Source organism: Musa acuminata, chromosome BXJ2-8, assembly GCF_036884655.1.
Source record: "Musa acuminata AAA Group cultivar baxijiao chromosome BXJ2-8, Cavendish_Baxijiao_AAA, whole genome shotgun sequence".
NCBI classification, from domain to species: Eukaryota; Viridiplantae; Streptophyta; class Magnoliopsida; order Zingiberales; family Musaceae; genus Musa; species Musa acuminata.
The window spans coordinates 18273059-18294785 of NC_088345.1; the positions used below are offsets into that span (position 1 = coordinate 18273059).

Here is a 21727-nt window from a genome sequence, read left to right on the forward strand (position 1 = left end):
ATGGATATGTGGATCCAGATGACGAAATCAAGCTTAGAGAAAATAGAAAGGACTCAAAGGCATTGTTCTTCATTCAACAAGGTATACATGAGATAATCTTCTCGAGAATTATAGTAGTGACAACCTCAAAGCAAGCTTGGTTGATACTTTAAAATGAATTTCAAGGCTCATCAAGGGTGATTATGGTAAAACTTCAAATCCTCCATCGTGAGTTTGAAATTTTGTTCATGAAAAGTAATGAATCAGTGCAAGATTTTGTTTCTCGAGTGATTGAAATTGTTAGTCAAATGAAATCTTATGGTGAACATCTTTTTGATCATATAATTGTTGCAAAAGTTTTGAGAAGTTTAACTCTGAAATTTGATCATGTAGTTGCCATAATTGAGGATTCAAAAGATTTATCTGTTAGGATTGGTGCAGCACTAAGAGGGGGGGGAGGTGAATTAGTGCAGCGGATTAAAACTTATAAGTTCGAAAATAATTCCGTAAAATATAAGGAGATTTCGCTTTGATTGTAACTTGAGTAAAGTAAAAACCAGAAACTTGCTATTGTGTAGATAACGATTGCAGAAAAGTAAGTACTCACACATTCAATGAACATGCCAATTTAAAGTGGTTCGACCAAATGACCTACATCCATTTGCGAAGCCTTCTTCAATGAGGCTCCCAACTTTCACTAGCAAATCTCTTTGAAGGGAAAGGACAAATACCCCTCTTACAACCTTTTACAAGTGGTTCACACTCTTACAATTTTTGAAGAGAAAGAGGGAGGTGAACACTCAAGCAAAACAAAAACTTGCTAAAGACTTTGCTAAGACTTTTATCTCAATCTCTTGCTTCTCAAAGGTTGTAATCTCAACTGAGAATTGAGGGGTATTTATAGGCCTCAAGAGGATTCAAATTTGAGCTCCAAATTTTAAATTCTCTTGGGTTTCCGAGGCTGGCGGTGTCATCGCCTATCAGTGTTTGACACTGACAGTGTACTGGCGGTGCCACCGCCCAGTCCGGTGGTGCCACCGCCGAACCTCTCGGGTGCTGGGCGGTGCCACCGCTCAGTTCTCGTGTTCTGGGCGGTGCCATCGCCTACACTATTTCAGCTCACTGGTTGGGCTCCAAACTTGGCCCAAACTAGTCCGAACTCGGGCCCAATTGACCCCTACTTGGGTTATAGGATTAACACCTAATCCTAACCCTAATTAACATGCTAACTGCGAATTTAAAGATATTTCCTAAGCTATTACAAAGTCCGTAAGTCAAGACTTCTTCCGGCGAGCTTCCGGCGAACTTCCGGCGGTCTTCCGATAAACTCTCGGAAAACATTTTGCAGACTCCCGGCAAGCTCCTAGACTTCACGATTTGATCTTGATGAGTTCCAATGAGCTTCTTCGACAAGCTTTGACCTTTCTCGACGTGCTCCGTGAACTTCCAACGAACCTTCCGTCGAGCTTCCGAAAAACCCTTCAGCAAGCTCCCTACTCATTCTCGGCTAGTTTCGGTAGCATTCCCGATGAACCATCGGACTTCCGTCGAACTCTCAAACTTGCAACGAATCCTTCGCGCTTGACTCCGACACTTTGTTTCGCTTTATGTCTTCGTCGTTATCGTAGTTAATCCTGCACACATAAGCCAAAACTCTACTCTGATCTAGATAATTATCACAACGCGAATTGACATTCTGTTGCCCGGCATGTCATTGGTTGGTGCTTCGTCCGATTCTTCAGTGCATCGACTTCTCTTGCGGCTTGTTGCCCAATCGGCGGTTGACCTCCGTAACCCCGATATCCTTGGCGCAATTCTGCTCTCCTTGGCCCGATGCCCGACGTCCGAAGCCTTCTGCCGTCCAATATCCTAACATGATCTCCTCCGACGTAACGTCAATTCCTCCTACGTCAACTGTCTAATCTTGATCGAGTAGACTTGCATCACTCCAAATGCAGTTAAACATCTAAACACAATCAATTAGTTTCATCATCAAAATCTGAGATTCAACATTATCTACATTTTCATTTGATGAACTAATGGGTTCCTTGCAAGCACATGAAGCAAGGTTGAATAAGTCACTTAAAAAAAGCAAAGAGAAAGCATTTCGGATTAAGGGGGGGTTTTCTACTTCAAAAGAAGATAAAAAATCAACAGGAAGAGGATGTGGCAGAGGAGGATTTCATGGTAGAGGAAATAGAAGAGGAAGAGGACACTTTGATGGACATGATGAATAAAGGCAATCAAATTATGATCAAAAAAATTACAAGAGTGAAATTTAATGTCACTATTGTAAAAAGTTTAGTCACATGAAGGCAGATTGTTGGAAAAGAGAAAAGCAAGCAAGCTATGTGGAGGAAAATGAAGAAAATAGTAAGTTGTTTATGACTCATTCACAAGTTCATGATATCTCAAATGATATTTGGTTTCTAGATAGTGGATGTTCTAATCATATATCAGGCATAAAATCAATATTTAGAGATATTGATGAAACTCAAAAGTTGAAAGTTAGACTTTGAGATAATAAGCAAATCCAAGTGGAAGGGAAAGGGAAAGGAACAATTAAGGTGAAGATAAATCAAGGGAAGGTAAAATACCTTGATAATGTTTTCTTTATTCTTACTTTATCACATAACTTGTTGAGTGTTGGACAATTGATAGATGATGGATATTCAGTAATATTTTATGATGGTTCATGCATTATTAAAGATAAAAAATTTGGTTTGATTATAACATTTAAGATATGGACACCTTAACATTAAAGTTTTAAGGTTATTAAGTCAAAAAGGAATGATTTTTGGATTGCCTAAGATTAATACACTTGATGATGTATATGAAGGATGCATTTATGGCAAACAAAGTAAAACACCATTTCCTATTAGAAAAGAATGGAAGCATCTAATTATCTTAAATTAATTCATGCTGACTTATGTGGACCTATGAATACAAAATCATTTGGTGCAAGTCAATATTTTCTAATGTTTACTGATGATTATAGTCGCATGAGTTGGGTATATTTTCTAAAACTGAAATATGAAACATTTGAAAATTTTCAAAAGTCCAAGGCACTTGTAGAAAGACAAAGTGGAAGACACATAAAGACACTTCGGACAGATAGAGGTAGTGAATTTTTATCTAATGAATTTAATTATTTTTATAAAGAAAATAATATTCGTAGAGAATTGATGACACTATATACATCGGAGCAAAATGGTGTAGCTAAACGTAAGAATCAGATTGTCGTTGAAATGGCAAGAAGTTTGCTTAAAAGAAAACATCTTTCAAATCAGTTTTGGGTAGAAGTAGTTGCAATAGCAGTTTATTTGTTGAATATTTCACCAACAAAGGCTGTTATGAATCAAACTCCTTTTGAGGCTTGGTATAATATAAAACCAAGTGTAAGTCATCTAAGAATTTTTAGTTGTATTGCTTATGCTTTGGTGAATTCACAAAATCATTACAAACTTGATGAAAAGTCTAAAAAATATATTTTAATTGGTTATTCATTACGATCAAAAGCATATCGATTATATAATGTTAGGACTCTAGCTTGGAGAGTCCTAATTGAGAGGGACATTCATGTAAAACTGTTAGGACTCTAGCTAAGAGAGTCCTAATTGAGAGGGGCATCCATTTAAAACTGTTAGGACTTTAGCTAGGAGAGTCCTAATTGAGAGGGACATTTTGTTAGGACTCTAGCTAGGAGAGTCCTAATTGAGAGGGACATTCATGTAGGAGGTGTTTTCTTAGAAAAGAATTAGGAGTTGTAAGGGAATAGGAGTCTTGACTAGGAGTCCTATTAGGAGTTGGTTAGAAGTAAGAGTCTTAAGTAGGAGTCCTATTAGGAGTTAGGGTTTAGAAGCCCTATAAATAGCCATGTATTCCTTCTCTTTTGATAAGCAATAAATGAATCTTTTCTGCAGCCTTTGAGCAGCAACTTGGAGGGAGGAACCCCTATAGAGTTCCAAGGAGGCCGATCCCCTAAAGAGATCAACCCCAAGTTTAGAATCTTCCTGCCATTCCATCTTAATATCCTTAAGAAAGTTGCTGGTCGGAAGTGAAATGACCGAAACTTCAGCTTGCTCGGGTAGCTGCGAAAGCGCATCTACAAGAACATTCTCTTTCCCCTTTTTGTAAGTTATTTCATAATCAAATCTAAGAAGTTTTATTACCCATTTTTGCTGCTCAGGGGATGATATCTTTCGCTCCAAAAAGTACTTGAGGCTTTTATGGTCAGTTTTAATTTGAAATCGTCGACCAATCAAGTAGGGTCTCCACCTCGTTGCTGCGCGCACAATGGCAAGCATCTCCTTATCATATGTTGACTTATTTTGATGGGAGGGAGATAATGCCTTGCTAGTGTATGTGAGTGGTTGACCATCTTGCATGAAAATGGCTCCAATTCCGACTCTAAATGCATCGGCCTCAATAATGAAGGGTCGGTTGAAATCTGGTAGTGTTAGCACCGGCGTCGTCGTCATGGCTGTCTTAAGTTTGTCGAAGGCAGCGGAGGCTCTGTCCGACCATTGGAAGACATCTTCTTTCAGTAAGGAAGTAACTGGTGCACTAATCTCTCCATAGTTTTTCACGAACTTGCAGTAGTAGCCTGTTAAACCCAGAAAGTCTTGTAGCAATTTTATGTTCCTCGGGGTCAGCCCGTTTTGCATTGCTCCAATTTTGAAGGGGTCTACTGCCACACCTTCCTCTGATATGATATGCCCAAGATATTCCACCTTCTTTTGAAGAAAGCAAAAATTCATAGTGGTTGTTGTGTGTTCAAAAGGTGGTTTTCGGTATGTCTTCTTCGCATACTCGTATTTGATGATACCCGGATCGAAGGTCCAGCTTTGTAAAGATTTGTGCTCCCTTTCATCTAGTAATTCATCTGCTATTGGAATAGGGTATTTATCCTTGATGGTTATTCCATTGAGAGCTCGGTAATCAACACATAATCGCCATATTCTATCCTTCTTTCGTATGAGGAGCACTGGTGAAGAATAGAGGTTACAACTTGGCCGAATAACTCCTGTTTTGAGCATTTCTTTTACAATCCTTTCTATTTCATCCTTCGGGAGATATTGATATGGCCGAGTATTTGCTGGAGGTTTGCCTGAAAGAGTCATTATATAATGATCATGCCGACGGGTAAGAGGTAGGTTGTACGGTTCGTCAAATATATCTGAAAATTCAGCAAGCAAAGGAAGTAGGTTTGGATCTTCAAATTGTATTGGCTCTCCCTTAGTTTGCTGCTCAAGTTGTATAAAAAATCTGCTGCATGCTTTATGCAAAACCTTCTCCATTTGTTGTGTGCAAATCGTCGTTATGTCGCCCCCACGTTTCCCGTTCAGTATCACCTGTTTCTCCTTATTGTAAAATTTCATAATTAGTTGCATAAAATTCCAAGAAATATCACCTAATGTCGTCAACCATTTAATTATGAACATAGCCTTATGATCATCAGGAGGGAGAAGGAAGAAATATGCAATTATCTCTTGGTCCTGCAGCAATAGTTTCTCTTGTGGGCGCCTACGATCACAATTCAAAATCCGTCCGTCGACGACCTTAACGTCAAACCTGCTGCAATTCTCAATAGGTAAGGCCATCTGGATAGTAACCTTACTATTTATAAAGTTATTAGAACTGCCCGTGTCAATGAGAATAGTGATCGGTTGTTGTTTGAGAAGGCCCCCAACTTTTATCGTTTCCGGGTTTGAGTAGCCGGCTAGTGCATGCACCGTAACTTCAGTTGGTTGTGGCTCTTCTTCTGTATCTTCTTCTTCATGTTCAAGGCTCTCTTCTAGATGTTCAATGACCTCTTCTTCTATTGGTTCAATCATAAGAAGTCTCCCTTTACTACAGCGATGCTCACGGCTCCACGGCTCGTCACAATGCCAACATAACCCCTTCGCATATCGCTCCCGAAGCTCTTCTCTTGTTAACCTCTTTAGTGTAGGGACTTGGTCGACAATAGGGGGGGCTAAGGGCTTCAATATTACTGGTTGAGGAGAGACCCTAATCCTCCGAGCTTCATGGTTCAATTGCTCCTCTTGATGTCGTGCGAAAGAGATGGCTGCCATAAGCGTATACGGTTGTCGCGCTTTAACTTCTCCTCGGATCTCCGGCTTTAAGCCCTCAATAAAGGTCCTCAATAGCTATTTTTGAGACCAATCATGAGTTTGATTAGATAACCTTTCAAACCTGGTTTGGTACTCCTGAATGGTAGAGGTTTGTCGGATCTTTGCTAGTTGTCCGTCAATATTCTCGTAATCGATTGGTTTGAAGTGAATCAGCAGTCCTTCTTTGAATTGTCGCCATGAAAGGACTCCATAAGTATGTTCAAACCAGTCAAACCATTGTATAGCATCCCCTTCAAGATGTATAGCTGCAATTTTTACCATAGATACATCCGCGGTTTTGTGGTACCGAAAATATCGCTCAGCGCGCGAAATCCAACCAATCGGGTCTCCTTCTTCCCATCTAGGGAAGTCCACTCTCATGCATGGATAGTTGGGGTTGGTCATAGAGCCTACCCTCCCTTGGAAGTCATCTCTTCGGGCTTGGTATGATTGGGCAAAGCTCTCTCCTTGATATGATTTCTTCGGGCTTAGTGGTCGGCCCAATCTGAGTTCGGAAAAGAGCGTCCGAATCTTATCCTCCATTCGTGCCTCCAAGGCTTCGAATTTAGCATTGATTGCCTCCTTAGATGCCATAGTATATGGCCCCAAATCAATGATGTTAAGATCTCTCTTTTGCTGTTGGGTTAAAGGCATGTATAGGTTGAGAGAAGTGATGGTCGAAAGTGTTGGTGGATTGGTGGATGTAGGCTGCGGTTTAGGCTTATTTTGTGGCTGTTTTGGGTGTAGTTTGAGGGTGTGGTTTGGTAAAGTTTTGGATCTGTGGTAGATGGTAGCAAAGGTTTGACAGAAATCTGTGGAAGTTACAGCAAGTATGTGCTGTCTTGTAAGAGTAGAATTGTCGTCGAAGAAACAATCGGTTTCTCGACGTAATTTCCACCAAAAACTTGAGAGAATTGAGGAGGGAATTGATAGAAAAATCACAGTTTATATGACAACAATGATATCTAATTTAATCAAGAAAATTTTGGCAGTATAACAGCAAGGAAATTGGTGCAAGTTGCAATTGCAGAATTATCGTCGAAAAATTTCAGCGGGTTACGATGAAAATTTGCAGCAACATAAAATCGTTTTTAGAGATGAATTTCTTAATAGATCAATCTTAGATGGAAGCCAAGATGATCTATGAAGTGTATAAGAAATTTCATTCAAAAAAGATTGCAAATAGATGGGTTAAGGCAACGATATGCAGCTGAAATTTTCTACAGCATAGATTTTCAAGTGCAGCAGATTGGACATAAAAGATCAGTAGTTTATATTAAGAATTTTTCAATGAAACCAAAGGGAAATCTACTGTTAGGAAGTGTCAAAGATGTCATAAAAATTTCGTAGAAATTTGGATAGAAAAAGCACAGTAGCAAGATCAAACAGATGGTGCTATGCGGCTTGAATTATGCAATTCAAGTGCAGCAGATTGGACATAAAAGATCAGTAGTTTATATTGAGAATTTTTTTATGAAACCAAAGGGAAATCTACTGTTAAGAAGTTTCAAAGATGTCATAAAAATTTCGTAGAAATTTGGATAGAAAAAGCACAGTACCAAGATCAAACAGATGGTGCTATGCGGTTGGAATTCTGCAATGTATCTTTCGTCGTAGGGATGAAAACTTTGTGACGAAAAGTTTATGCAGCAATATAGGAACGATTTTTTTTTTTTTTTGGATTTTCGAATAAGGATAATTAAATTACAGCAGTAGTAAGGTAGGAAACCAGAACCTGTTGCAATTCACGGGGAGATCAAAGGATGATCCGTGGTGGTGGAGATGATGACGGAATTCAGTGATGATCTTTTAAGCAATTGTGGGAATTGCTTTGGATGGTTGTAGAGGGTTGATGGATGGCTGTGGAAGGGCAGCGAGATGCCAAGAACACTGCTCTGATACCAGGTGTTAGAACCCTTGCAGATTCTAAACTTGGGGTTGATCTCTTTAGGGGATCGGCCTCCTTGGAACTCTATAGGGGTTCCTTAGATTTGATTATGAAATAACTTACAAAAAGGGGAAAGAGAATGTTCTTGCAGATGTGCTTTCGCAGTTACCCGAGCAAGCTGAAGTTTCGGCCATTTCACTTCCGACCAGCAACTTTCTTAAGGATATTAAGATGGAATGGCAGGAAGATTCAGAGACTAGTAAGTTTATAAAAAAATTGGAGGAAGCACCAAGCTCCGTGGCTCATTACAATTGGGACTCAAAAGAATTACACTATAAGGGACGCATTGTGCTTATGATAAATTCTACTTGCATCTTCACGAGTAGATTTTGGACCAAGTTATTCTATATGCAGGGTACTAAATTGAAAAGGAGTATGGCATATCACCCACAAATCGACGACGAGACAGTTGTAAATAGGTGCTTGGAGACAGCCCAAAGCCACCCACCAAAAATGACTACCCAAAGAGAACTCCTGACCCAGCGAAGTGCCATTATTGATCGACGGATCGTGACTCGACGACGACGACCCACTAATGAAGTTCTAATACAGTGGGCGAACCTACCAATAGAAGATGCCACTTGGGAGAACTATGACGACTTGAAGATCAAATTCCCAGAATTCATGAATCATCAGCCTCGAGGACAAGGCTAATTTGAAGAGGGCGGGTCTGTTAGGACTCTAGCTTGGAGAGTCCTAATTGAGAGGGACATTCATGTAAAACTGTTAGGACTCTAGCTAAGAGAGTCCTAATTGAGAGGGGCATCCATTTAAAACTATTAGGACTCTAGCTAGGAGAGTCCTAATTGAGAGGGACATTTTGTTAGGACTCTAGCTAGGAGAGTCCTAATTGAGAGGGGCATTCATGTAGGAGGTATTTTCTTAGAAAAGAATTAGGAGTTGTAAGGGAATAGGAGTCTTGACTATGAGTCCTATTAGGAGTTGGTTAGAAGTAAGAGTCTTAAGTAGGAGTCCTATTAGGAGTTAGGGTTTAGAAGCCCTATAAATAGCCATGTATTCCTTCTCTTTTGATAAGCAATAGATGAATCTTTTCTACAGCCTTTGAGCAGCAACTTGGAGGGAGGAACCCTTATAGAGTTCCAAGGAGGCCGATCCCCTAAAGAGATCAACCCCAAGTTTAGAATCTGCAAGGGTTCTAACATATAATCCTGTTAGTAGCAAAGTTATTATTAACAGAAATATTATGTTTAATAAAAGGGCAAGTTGGAATTGGGAGACCAATAAAGGTGAAACACAAATTCAGATTTCAATAGAACTAGACACTCCGCAGAATCAAATGACAGATCATGCTCTAATAAGTTCATCGCCAACCTCACCCAATAGCATTTCAAATTCTGATTCCTCAGATGAAACCCTTCCAAGAAATTTCATATCACTAACAGAAATTTATGACTCAACATTTGCTTTGTTTATTTCAGATCTAACAACTTTTGAGGAAGCAGTTGAAAAAGAGGAATAGAGAAAAACAATGAAGGAGGAAATCAAGTCAATTGAGAAGAATGAAACTTGGGAGCTAATGGATCTACAAAAAGAAAAGAAAACTATTGGATTAAAATGAGTGTTCAAAATAAAGTTTAATGCAGATGGAAGTATCCAAAAGCAAAAGGATGTTTACAGCAACAAGGTATTGATTTTGATGATACTTTTTCTCCAATTACTAGATTCGAAATCGTAAGAACTTTCTTGGCTTTAGCTGCTAACTTGAGTTGGCCTATTTATCAATTTGATGTGAAATCTATGTTTTTAAATGGAGATTTACACGAAGAGATTTTTGTTACTCAACGTGAAGGGTTTTTTGGTTAAAGGACATGAAGAAAAGGTGTATAAGCTAAGAAAAGCTCTTTATAGGCTTAAACAAGCTCCAAGGGCATGGTATAGCAAAATTAATTATTCTTTTTATCAAAATAAATTTAAGAGGAGCAATAATGAACCTACTCTTTATCTAAAGAAAGAAAATGAACATAATATTCTAATGGTTTACCTTTATGTTGATGATATTATATATATGAGTTCATCCAACTCTTTTGTGATAGAATTTAAAAAAAGCATGATGAATAAGTTTGAAATGTCATATCTAGGTCCACTGCACTATTTTTTTAGGTTGGAAGTGAAGCAAGGATCAGATGAAATTTTTATTTCACAAAGAAAGTATGCAATGGATCTACTCAAAAAATCTAATATTATTAATTACAAAGCTGTAGCAATACCCATGAATGTACATGAGAAACTGAAACTTAAAGATGGTACATGTCTGACAAATGCAAGATACTATAGAAGTTTGGTTGGAGGTTTGATTTATCTAACTCATACTTGACTAGATATTACCTTCTCTGTTGCTTAGTATCCAGGTTTATTCATAGCCCAAGCAAACATCATCTCGAAGCTGTTAAAAGAATTCTGCATTATATTGTTGGAACTACAGATTATGGTATTTTGTATTCTCGTAATTTTAAATGTAAATTTTGGTTTCATTGATAGTGATTGGGCAGGAGCTTTAGATGATAGAAAGAGTACTTCAAGCAATATTTTTAGCCTCGGATCATGAGCATATCTTGGAGTTCAAAAAAATAAGCAACAACTATGTTAATCAACATCGGAAGCAGAATATGTAGCCACAACATCAGTAGCTTATCAAGCAATATGGCTTAGAAGACTTCTTGAAGATTTTCATTAAGAACAAAAAGAAGTAATATAAATATTTTGTAACAACAAAGTCACAATTACAATGACGAAGAATCTAACATTTTATGGAAGAACGAAGCATACAGAGATACGCTATCATTTCATCCGGGATCTTGTAACAAGTGAAACAATAGTAATGAAGTATTGTGGAATAGATGAGTAAGTTGTAGATATCCTCACTAAGTCGCTTCCAGTTCAAAAGCATATTTATTTTATGTCACAAATCGATGTATGTAACTATGAATCAAGGGAGAGTGTTGAGAATTGATTCATAATAGTTATCTAGGTAGTTACCATGATCTAGTAGTTATCTAGATAGTTACCATGATCTAGTAGTTATCTAAGTAGTTACCTGATCTATAGGGTAGTTTCAATAACTACCTCAATCATGAGTGACATGATGATATGGGTAGTTACATCCTATAAATAAGATCGTAGTTTATGAAGCAAGATAGAAGGAAAAATACACTTGAGAATATCTTATAATTATTTTATGTCAATCCTCTTGTTTTAAATACTACATCAGTTTTCTTGAATGGAAAGATTTTTTTTTCCTTGCTCCTCCCTCCCTAACAATTAATCCTGCATTTGTGCAATTAATTATTGTTAATGATTTAGAAAAGAACTCCAAAAGGTAAACTCCTGCTCGTGTTTACAAGCTTTAATAATGGGATACAGTTCCAAGCAGAGTGAACAGAAAAATACTTTTCTGGTTCAGGACAACAGGAAACCGAAATGAACAAGAAACAAACTATTGCTTCGTATCATCTGCAAGAGTATCAATTTTCATGACTTAAGCTAGAACACACTAAAATGAATCATTAAAAAGATGTTTGACAAATCTTTATTTAAATGATCTAGCAAGTCTGGAATTTACATGTCAACAAAGAATTGACTCAGTGTTTCATATTAGTAAAACTTTGTCTGGAAAACACCTATCGCTTGGGGATCAGCCATAATCTCACTGCAGAACCAATGCTTATCACCTTCAAGTGTCTCATGTTGTATAGCAGATGCCAAGCAAGAAGGCCACTGAGCATGTTAGTATACAATATTTTCTAGTTTCAACCATTATTTGGTATGTCGCCTTCATTTTTACATTGGACAAAAGCGTAGCAAATCATATTTAGTTTCTGTTTTTTTTTTTCCGTAGCAAATAATTGTCCTCCTGCTTGAAGAGTTTCTTTCTTTGTATTCGATTCTTTTGTACCCTCTTTTGAGCAAAAAAAGGTCAATATACAGTCAATGTGCATATTACAAAATTGAGAGCATTCTGCCAGCAGAAGAGCTCGACTGAAGTGGTTGCAAACCAGCAAATAGGAATGATTATCTGATGCATTCCAAGAACTTGGTTTGATGGTTTATATTCTACTTTTCTGATATGTATTTATTTATATACAGAAGCTCATACATTGTACCAACCGATGGAAATGTTACCCCCGTTTACAGGAAAAGATGAGGATCAAATGTGGATGTTGCGTGTCTTTCACAATATGTAGCAAATCGGTGATTTCCATAACACTTATCATATTACATTTCACCATATATCCTTTTGTCAAACAACTTCGGTGTGGCTCTCTCAACAGGTCATCCATCTAAATTAAAGGTGTTCAATGTCCAGTGCCTGCTCAGGCAAAGAGAGAATATCTTATGCAACAGTTACAAGGTGGCAGGATGTTGTTTACTAGGGAATACCAATACAAATATCGAAGTGCTTGGAGGTATTTATGTCCTATGGTGCTTAAAAAGTTTTCTTCGAGAGAAAGTGTTTGTGCTGTTATCTACATATTCCTTTCTTTGCAAAGAGTGTTTGCATAAGAAATAAAAAATGGTGATGCCCTCTCTATTCGGTGTTCATGTGTTGTGGTCTTATGTTGTAATTGGGGCGACGACTCGGAAATTATCCATTGTGTGGAAGTTAAACCACTTGGCTTCTAATGTGTGATGGTTTCTCTGAGGTCTCTATCACTAAGTTTAGCACTTTTAATTAGGACCAAAAATGAGGCAGTTTACCGAACCAAAATTCACCCAGAAGCTCTTCATTGAGTTACAATTGGGAAAAACAACGAAAAATAGAATAATCAACTGCACAAAACTCTCTACATGTAAGCTAACATGAAACATAATTTACAGATGGAAGGCTCAACATTCGTATAAGCCACTTTTGTGATGGAGAGAACATGTGTCTACCAGCAATGAACTTTCTGAGATGTTGCTCGATCTTAATAACAAAGACTAGCTCCTTCATAGCATCAGATAAATATTTTTCTCCACCTAGAATGTCTAACATATTGTCATTCCCACTATTGTTACTTGGTACAGTGGTCATAGGCTGTTCCAACAGTTTTCCTCTTTCTTGTGGACTGTCACGGTATGTCTTCCTTGGATCTTTTCCTGCTCGATGATTCTGATACAAAGCACATGACAGAAGATAAGGTTTCTATGGAGATGATATCTTGCAACAGAAATTTAGAGCATTTGTAGCAGGTATCAATCATGAAAAGTTGGACGGGAAACTTGGTTAATAAAAAATAAATATACTGTACATTTTGAACGCACAGAACGAAGAACCATATATTGTTCTTTGCAGGTCAAATTTCAAGACAAGTATGATGCCGAACAGGAACTCAAAAGAAAAGGAAACATGTAAAAGGTATTCTTTGCAAGATACAAGTAGGAAAACAGGATAGGAGAAATAGCTGATGGTAGCATCTGGCATTTTGTTTATCACGAAGGAGGGATAGGCAAATAGTAACAGATTGTGGAACTAAAACTCTAATGCGAAACCCTAAGCCTTACTAACCAAAAGAATCAAGAACTTCCGATCTAAAATGAATGCTGCTTCGTGTGATCCAAAATTAATCCAAGATACTATCATTTCGGCGACATGGTTTGGTTGACAACACTTGCAAATGCAGGTTAATGCAATAATTTGTTTGTCTATATTGCTTTTGCAAACGACATTCGTGACTGCAGTTTTATGGCCTTATATGCTTGCATTTCAACTGATGGCAAAATAACCATCTGGTGAATGAGATTCGACAAACAAACAGTGACTGAAAAGGGTCTACAATTTATCCTTTGCTCTTTCTTTTTTTCTTTTGTTGGAAATGAGTTGCATTTATGCTTGATGAAGGAACACAATTAAGTATCAAGACATACGTGATTTGTTGCTAAAGTTGTGTGACGAGTAATATGACCCTTCGAACACATGCAGAAAAAAAAACTGGAAAACAAAACAAGTTAGAAGGTCTTTCGGTAACATTGGATTGAATAATGAAAATTTGACTTACATCTCGGTATGGAAAATCATCAACTTCAAGCATGTGTACAACATGTCCCATCTTTGGCCTCTTCCTTGAGTCAGGATCCACACACCACAATGCAACTGGAAGTGTTCTTTAATGCCCTTGATGATGGTTTCTCGGAAATCTTTGGATCCAGGACACCTTCAGAATTTCCATTACTCACCATTGTCTTAAGCCAATCTACCAGATTAACCTAAAACAACAGATCCAGGTTGACGATTACAATTAGTGTTCTCTCAGATAACATCTCTAGAAAGAACATGTGGAATTAAGACTAACCTCACCTGGAGGCCTGCTGTAGTCAACTGGGTTTCGACCAGATATTATCTCCATGATAAGAATCCCAAAACTATACATGTCACTTGATTCATTTAACATACCAGTGCTAGCATACTCGGGAGCCACGTAACTAGAATCAAGAAACGAGCCAACATTATTTATCATAAATTTGTGACTATCCTAGTTTTACCATGTAGTAGAAAATGGTAAAATACAGTATCCACCAACCCAAAAGTTCCCATCACACGGGTTGTGACATAGGTCCTCCCTGTGCCCAATAGCTTGGCCAGTCCAAAATCTGAAACCTTGGGGGTCCAGTGCTTATCAAGCAGCTTATCGAGCAGAATGTTACTTGACTTAACATCTCGGTGAACTACCTTTGGCTCTAGCCCTTCATGCAAGTACAGTAACCTGCATTTGCAAATGTTAGGTCTCACAGAGCAAGAAATTAATCAAACATTATGAAAATCAAGGTTAACGCATAATAAGTAGCGCAGAGAGATACCCTTTTGCTGTACCAATTATAATGTTCATTCGAATATACCAAAGTAAGAGGGCTGGAAGGTCCAACATCCTCATGGAGCCATTGTTCCAAGTTCCCATTATCTACATACTCATAAACAAGCATCCTAAATTGCATATTTAAAAAAATTAGAAATAGCACAGCCGTTTATCTTTCTTTCATTTGATGTCCAACACGTATGTACTGGAATCAGAAGTTAAGACAACGAGAGAAATTGGGATATACCTATGTTCACCTTCTGCACAATATCCCATCAATCTCACTAAATTCTTGTGACGAACATGTCCTATTGCTTCCACTTCAACGTTGAATTCCTTCTCAGCCTGACCCCTGAGAAGACAAACCAAAAGGTCAGATTGATACCCCAATCCATTACACTCTGAGAACTCTGTTTCCGGTCTCTGATTGGATTAAATTCTTGTGCAGATATAATCTCCTTACATCTATTTGGATGAATCGGGCTTTCTTTAAATAAAGAAATTAGAAAAACAAAGAACACAAATGACAAATCGCTACCATGGTGGACTGGAATCCTGCCATTGCAGTAGTTTTGGAACTCTGAAGAATTATTTGTTAAGTGAAAATTGAATGAAATTTAAAGCAGAGTCGGAACAATTTGAGTGACCCTGGTTTACAGTATATCTAGGAGAGGACTGAAGCGAATATATCTGTGTCGGCCAACATCAATGCATAATAAAAATAGAAAATAATAGTGATTCAATTCCTGGTCCACATAAGAACTGTTACGATTTTATAGTAGTAATTGTTGGAGAGGGAAAGAAGACTTCGAATCCTAATCGTTGGAGAGGGAGAGGAGACTTCTGAACCAAAAGAGAAATCACATAGATCAACAATAAAAAAGAATATACCATAAATCCGATACAAGATTAATGTGGTTTGTCACTTCTTATCTATGTTTATAGAGAAAATCAAATTAGTCACTATATGAGATCAATTATAAAACTCTTGAGTTAATTTAACTCAAACATAAATCCCTTAGACATCCTCTCACATAAACTATAAAAAATTTCTCACACCTTTTCTCCCACCCTGTGTAGATACCCTAAAAAGAAATCAGGTGCACTCAAGGTATTTTCTCACATCTTGTTCCTTACCAAAATCTAGAGACAATGGGTATTTGTAAAATAACCAAACATTAATTTTCATGGTATCTTCCTTTGCAAGAATTCCTTATCCTCCTATGACACTAAGTTCCAAGAATCCAAAAATACTTGTCAGTCTCATCAATAATTTACTAAGATCAACTTCAGAAAAAGATGTTCTCAACAAGTGAAAATGGAGATTTGATAATAGTTGGAAGATTTTGAATGCTTTAAACCGTTATGTATTTGACATCGGCTCATTGTTTTTAGAGATACACATCTCTAGCATGTATCCATAAAGATGACTGTAATAATTTTTTTCATATTAGATTCTATTTGTTGTTAGCTTTCTATTGTATTGTGTATTTTGGTGCTGAAGTTTCTCGTAATAGATAACTTGTGATGTATAAACTTATACAAAGAGAATTGGCATCAAAGTGTCTTCATCCCAAAACCAATTTCCCACATGATCTCAGAGCTTGATTAGACAGAAATCTAATGACTACACCTCCAGTTAGCCCTTCTTTAAACTTCTTCCAGCCAACTTCAAATGGAAGTCCAATTCCTCTTTCCACTATCGTAACGCACTCCAGTTTCCACTGTGATAAACTTTGCCATCAAACTGGACATTCTATTTTTCTGCTTGGAAATCGCAAATTCTGCCAATGTTTTTGAAGGTTATGCTGATGGATCGTATTAGTGCCTACATAATTTTTTACTCAAATTCCAAAGATAAGAACTTGGATATTCTGAAAATCAATTTCGAATATCAATCGTGGCAAAAGTAAGATTAGTTACTCTTAGCTAGACTCTTTTTTCATTGACCGATAACGTTTTAGCTCGTGTTCAGACTTACAGCCGGTCAAGTTGTTCAAAATTATTCCTACAGGGCCTGTGCTTCTCAAAAGCAAGAATAACATAGGTGAAGCACAATCTTCAAACAACAAAGAAATTATCTTCGTAGTGCAGTATTATCTGCAGAAAATTTTCAAATCAATTAGTAGCCATCGGTGTAGTAAATGATACAAATTTTATCAGTTATGTACTTACATGTCTAGGACCTGAATATTATCCTTTTGTTGTTTCCTTCAACACTCGATTTGAACCAATCTCTTTGGAAGATATGGTGGGCTCACTGCCTAATCGTGAATGCAGGTAAGAGTAAGATAACCCTTTTGTGACCTCTGCTAATCTTACTAGAGCAGATAAAAAGGATCAAGGAAATAAACAGCATGGTCACAATCATCCTCAAAACTAAATAGTAGTAACAAGTACAAAGTTCAGCAATGTGAAGCTTTAATAATCAAAATTATAATTCTCACAACAATGCATGACTGGAAGTTCATAGCTAAAGTTCAGTGGCTATCATAGCTATGCTCCTGTACCTACACCATGTGCTTTATTCTTAAGGACTACAGATTCATCAGCCATTGCTTTCAACAAAACTCATTAACCATTTCTGTCTTTATTGATGATTTATCCTAGTTCATTTAGTTTTATTTAATCAAATGTAAATATCAGGTGTACTCTATTTTCCTACTCTCCCAAACTAATGTTAAAAACTAAGCTAGGTGAGGAGAATATCTTCAAATGTATAGGTGAGGAGAATAAAGAAATCTCTCTCTTTTCAGAGTACATTGGTAATAGTCATAGGTTCGGTTGCCAACAAACCCGAGGAAGCTGGATTTACCAAAGTGCTGTATAAGTGTATCATGAGTCATTGTCCTTCCAAATTTTGGGATGATAATTTCAGTACAGTTAATAAACATTTTTTGCATACACAAACATTCCAATTAGCAGTAATTGAATTCATTTTGTTGTTCCACATTTAAAACCAGTAAAATTAAAGATCTAAATGAGCACTTATTACCACAGAATCAAGTATTACAAAAAGAATTTGTGCTCAAGATATTAAAGAGTTATCAGGGACTTGAGTACCTGTTGTTCAACAAGTTCTTAACCGCAATCTGAGTGTCATCTTCCAAGACACCATGATACACGATGCCATAACCACCTTCCCCTACAACATTCTCGTCGGAGAACATACCGGTCGCGACCTCGAGCTCCCTCATGGTGTACCAGTGTCCCCAGCCCAAGTGGGACACCTCGGGGACCGAGGCTGGCGCCTGGTCCGCCGACCGGCTCTCCCCGCTCCCGTGCGACGACCCGCCTCCCCCGCCGCTGCGGTGCTCCTTCCCGGTCTCCACGTGGATCCTCTGGAGCATCACCGGGCTCTCTTCCTCGGCCTGCTTCGCAGGCACGGGAGAGGGCTCGGCTTCGGAGGAAGGGCAAGGCGCGGAGCCAGCCTGCACTTCATGGATTTCTTTCGAGGCCTTGGGGATGATGTGCCTCCAGGAGGAGCTACTGCTGCGCTTGTGGGCGATCCATAGGGAGAGTAAGAAGAGGAGGACGAATGCGGCGCCAACACAAATGCCAACCACAGACCACATACGGAGCCCAAAGATGACTGTTTTCCTTGAGAGATCATAACCCGACATTGTTGCCCCACTTCTGTCTTCCCGGAGGCAAGAGAAGTTCAGCTGCAGAAGGAGACTGTAATACAGATACAGAGATGAAAGATGGGATTTTGGAAACAAAGTTAAAGAGAAAGGGCGTGGAAAAGAATAGATCTTGTATAAAGATCAAATCTTGGGAGAAATAGCGGATGTGGAGCTATGAGGAGTAGCAAAGAGGGGGAATTCTGGAGGAGGAAAAAGAAGAATTCCAAGGGTAGACGGTGAACAGATGGTTTGGCACCGACCACACTGTTCGGTGGTATGCAAAGTTGACAGAGTGGGGAATGACTGCAGACATGCATCAGAGAGCGAGCAGCAGAGCTGAACCAAGACAATAACGGAGGAAGCAGATGGAAGGCTGTGAGATCCAGAAGGAATCTTTCAAGACAGCAGCAGGCAGTGAAGAGGAAGAGAGAGAGCGCAGCTAAAGGTCGTGCAGCTGTCAATGATGGGAAAGCCTCCATACGAGTCTCGATTGCACTGTCCACATTGCAACTCACATCCATTCTACTCTCGACGACCGACTCTGCTGCGTTTTAGCTTCCGAACCTACTTGTTAGTCTCTGCCTTCTGAGACTCTGCTACATTAGATCTTCAGAAACTATATATATATATATATATATATATATATATATATATATATATATATATATATATATATATATATATATATATTATTTATTTATTTATTTATTTATTTATTTATTTATTTATCTGTATATGTATATGTATGTGTATATGAATATATATGTGTATATATATATATATATATATACGAATTATTAAAAAAATATTTATATTTAGGATATTTTCTAAAAATACTTTTTTATTTTTCTAAATAATATCTTTAATTTAAAAAATCTAAAATATTTCTTAAAAGTTTTTTCGTTAAATGTTTTTGCTCATATTTTACTAATTTTTTAACTATTATATTTTTTTATTTGATTCATTTACAGAATGTTTTGATATTTTAAAATATTTATTAATATTATTAAAAAATAAATAATATCATAATGTGTTTCTTTGATTATCATTATTCATAGATCATTATAATATTATATTTTTAAGTTTATAGTTAGTTTGATTAAGATTATGAGTCTATTTAGATTATTTCTAATATTTAAGTAGATATATATATATATATATATATATATAATTTTCTAAGGCAAAGTGTTTTCAACATCCACTTGATCAAGTGCTCGACAAAGTGCTCAGAATTTTAGTGATAAAATAAGCTGATAATATCATTGATCCGTTTAGATTATATTTAAGTGAAATGAGGTTGAAATGGTCATATAGGAAACGTTGTGGAAAGAAAAAAGAAAAAAGCATATGAGTTAATGATTGATGTTTATCATGATTATAGTTATCATATGAGTTTTTTATATTGATTAATATTTTAATAATTAATATAATTATTATTTTATTTTTTATTAAATTATTTTTATATATACTAGATTAAAATTTAAATAAATATTATTTATGATTTATATCTTTAAGTTTTATTTAACTAGTAGCTATTAAAATGATCTAAGATAATTTATTTGTAAGATATAAATTATAATAAATATTTTATTATTTATAGAATATTTTAAATTATATTTCATATTATTTTATTGGTCTTATAGCCATCAAGATTGTTTGGACTAATAAATTTATAAATTTATATTAAAAAAATTATTCTTAAAATGATATTAAAAATAATATTCATAATAACATATATAATTAGAAGACAGATAATTCCAAGATCAAATGTAGAATAATTATATGATGGATAAGATAATACTATTTTGAATATCCTCATAATTTAAGATTTTATACCAAGTATCAACTCTATTCCACAAATAATTATATTTATATATAATTTTATTTTTTAATAAAAAATAAACTTATGATTCAATCAGTTGGCCCATCAATTCAACCAATGATGTGATGATTTGAGATTTTTGTTCCATAACCGATCTAATTATGATAGAGAGGGTGGACTAGCATGATTTCAAGATGGTGGGCTGCAACCCATCATTGATGTTGGTGTTGGTGAAACTTTGTGTATCAGACCCTCTCATGCATAGGTATCATAATTAGATCCGATATGGAACAATAAAATCTCAAATCATCATATCATTGGTTGAATTGACGGGCCAACTGATTGATTCATAAGTTTATTTTTTATTAAAGATAAAAATCATAAGTTTGTCTGAATGTAGTTGTGTGTATAATCTATCTGGTTTTTTTAAAATTTATAATATTATTTAATATATTCATCCACTTCTCATATAGTATACAGACGAAGAGTATCGATGTTCATGCATCTTATGTGTTCTCGCATGTCTCAGACTCCTTGTCTCGACGGATGACTTTCTTTCCATCGTTGCCTTTCTTTTCCTTCTACAAGTTTTTTTTTTTTTTACATATTTATTTTAATCAATTGAAAACTCAAAGAGGGAACAGTGTGTAAAGGTGAGTATGAAAAATGTGAAGTCTAATTCGCTTCTCGATGGATGGAAGAGAAAAACCTCAGCTAGATTGACTAAATCTACTCGAGGATAATCCAGCAATTCTATGGAGTCTTGTATCTGAGATGTCTACTATAATTCTAGAATCCGACCAAAAGCAGATCAAATCAATATTCAATGTTGCTGGCCTCTGTGAGTTGGAGTAAGATAGCTTGCAACTCGTGTAAAAGGATGGAACCTTCTATCGTTATCGCAAATATCAACATGATCTCTGTATACCCTATCTAAACTAGCCATGGTATCAGATCGAGAGGTATAAGCATGTAGAGTGACGACGTCAACGAGAGGGGTTTAATCGATGCCAAGTAGACTAGTCAAAGGTTCTAATAAAATGATATATTGATTTTAGTGGATCTTTTACTCAATTCAAAAACACTTTGCCTTAGAAATAAATAAATATATCCTTCAAAAAATTTAAATCATTCATCTATGTCACTTCCTTTAATACATTTCAATAATCTCAAGTTAATAACGACTAATTATTCGTTATTAACAGTAAACTAAAAAAAATTAAAAATAAACATCCTTTATTAATTTTTATCCATTATTTTTTAAAATATATTTTGTCATTACATTAAATGACGTAGAAGATGATCTCACATGAATTGGAACATGAAACCGATGGTAAGGTTATTCTTAATAGGGAGGGGGGAGTCATGCGATTACCAAGTGTTGGGCTGACAGCTCATATTCAGCCCAAGGTGAGTTTTATCAGCCGATAACTTATCCCCTCTTA

General features: G+C 36.6%; 1 pseudogene; it reads right to left on the reverse strand.

Annotated features, from left to right (window-relative positions):
- Window positions 1–12760: 12760 nt before the first annotated feature.
- Window positions 12761–19035, reverse strand: LOC135619305 (probable serine/threonine-protein kinase At1g01540; annotated as a pseudogene).
- Between the last annotated feature and the right edge of the window lie 2692 nt (window positions 19036–21727).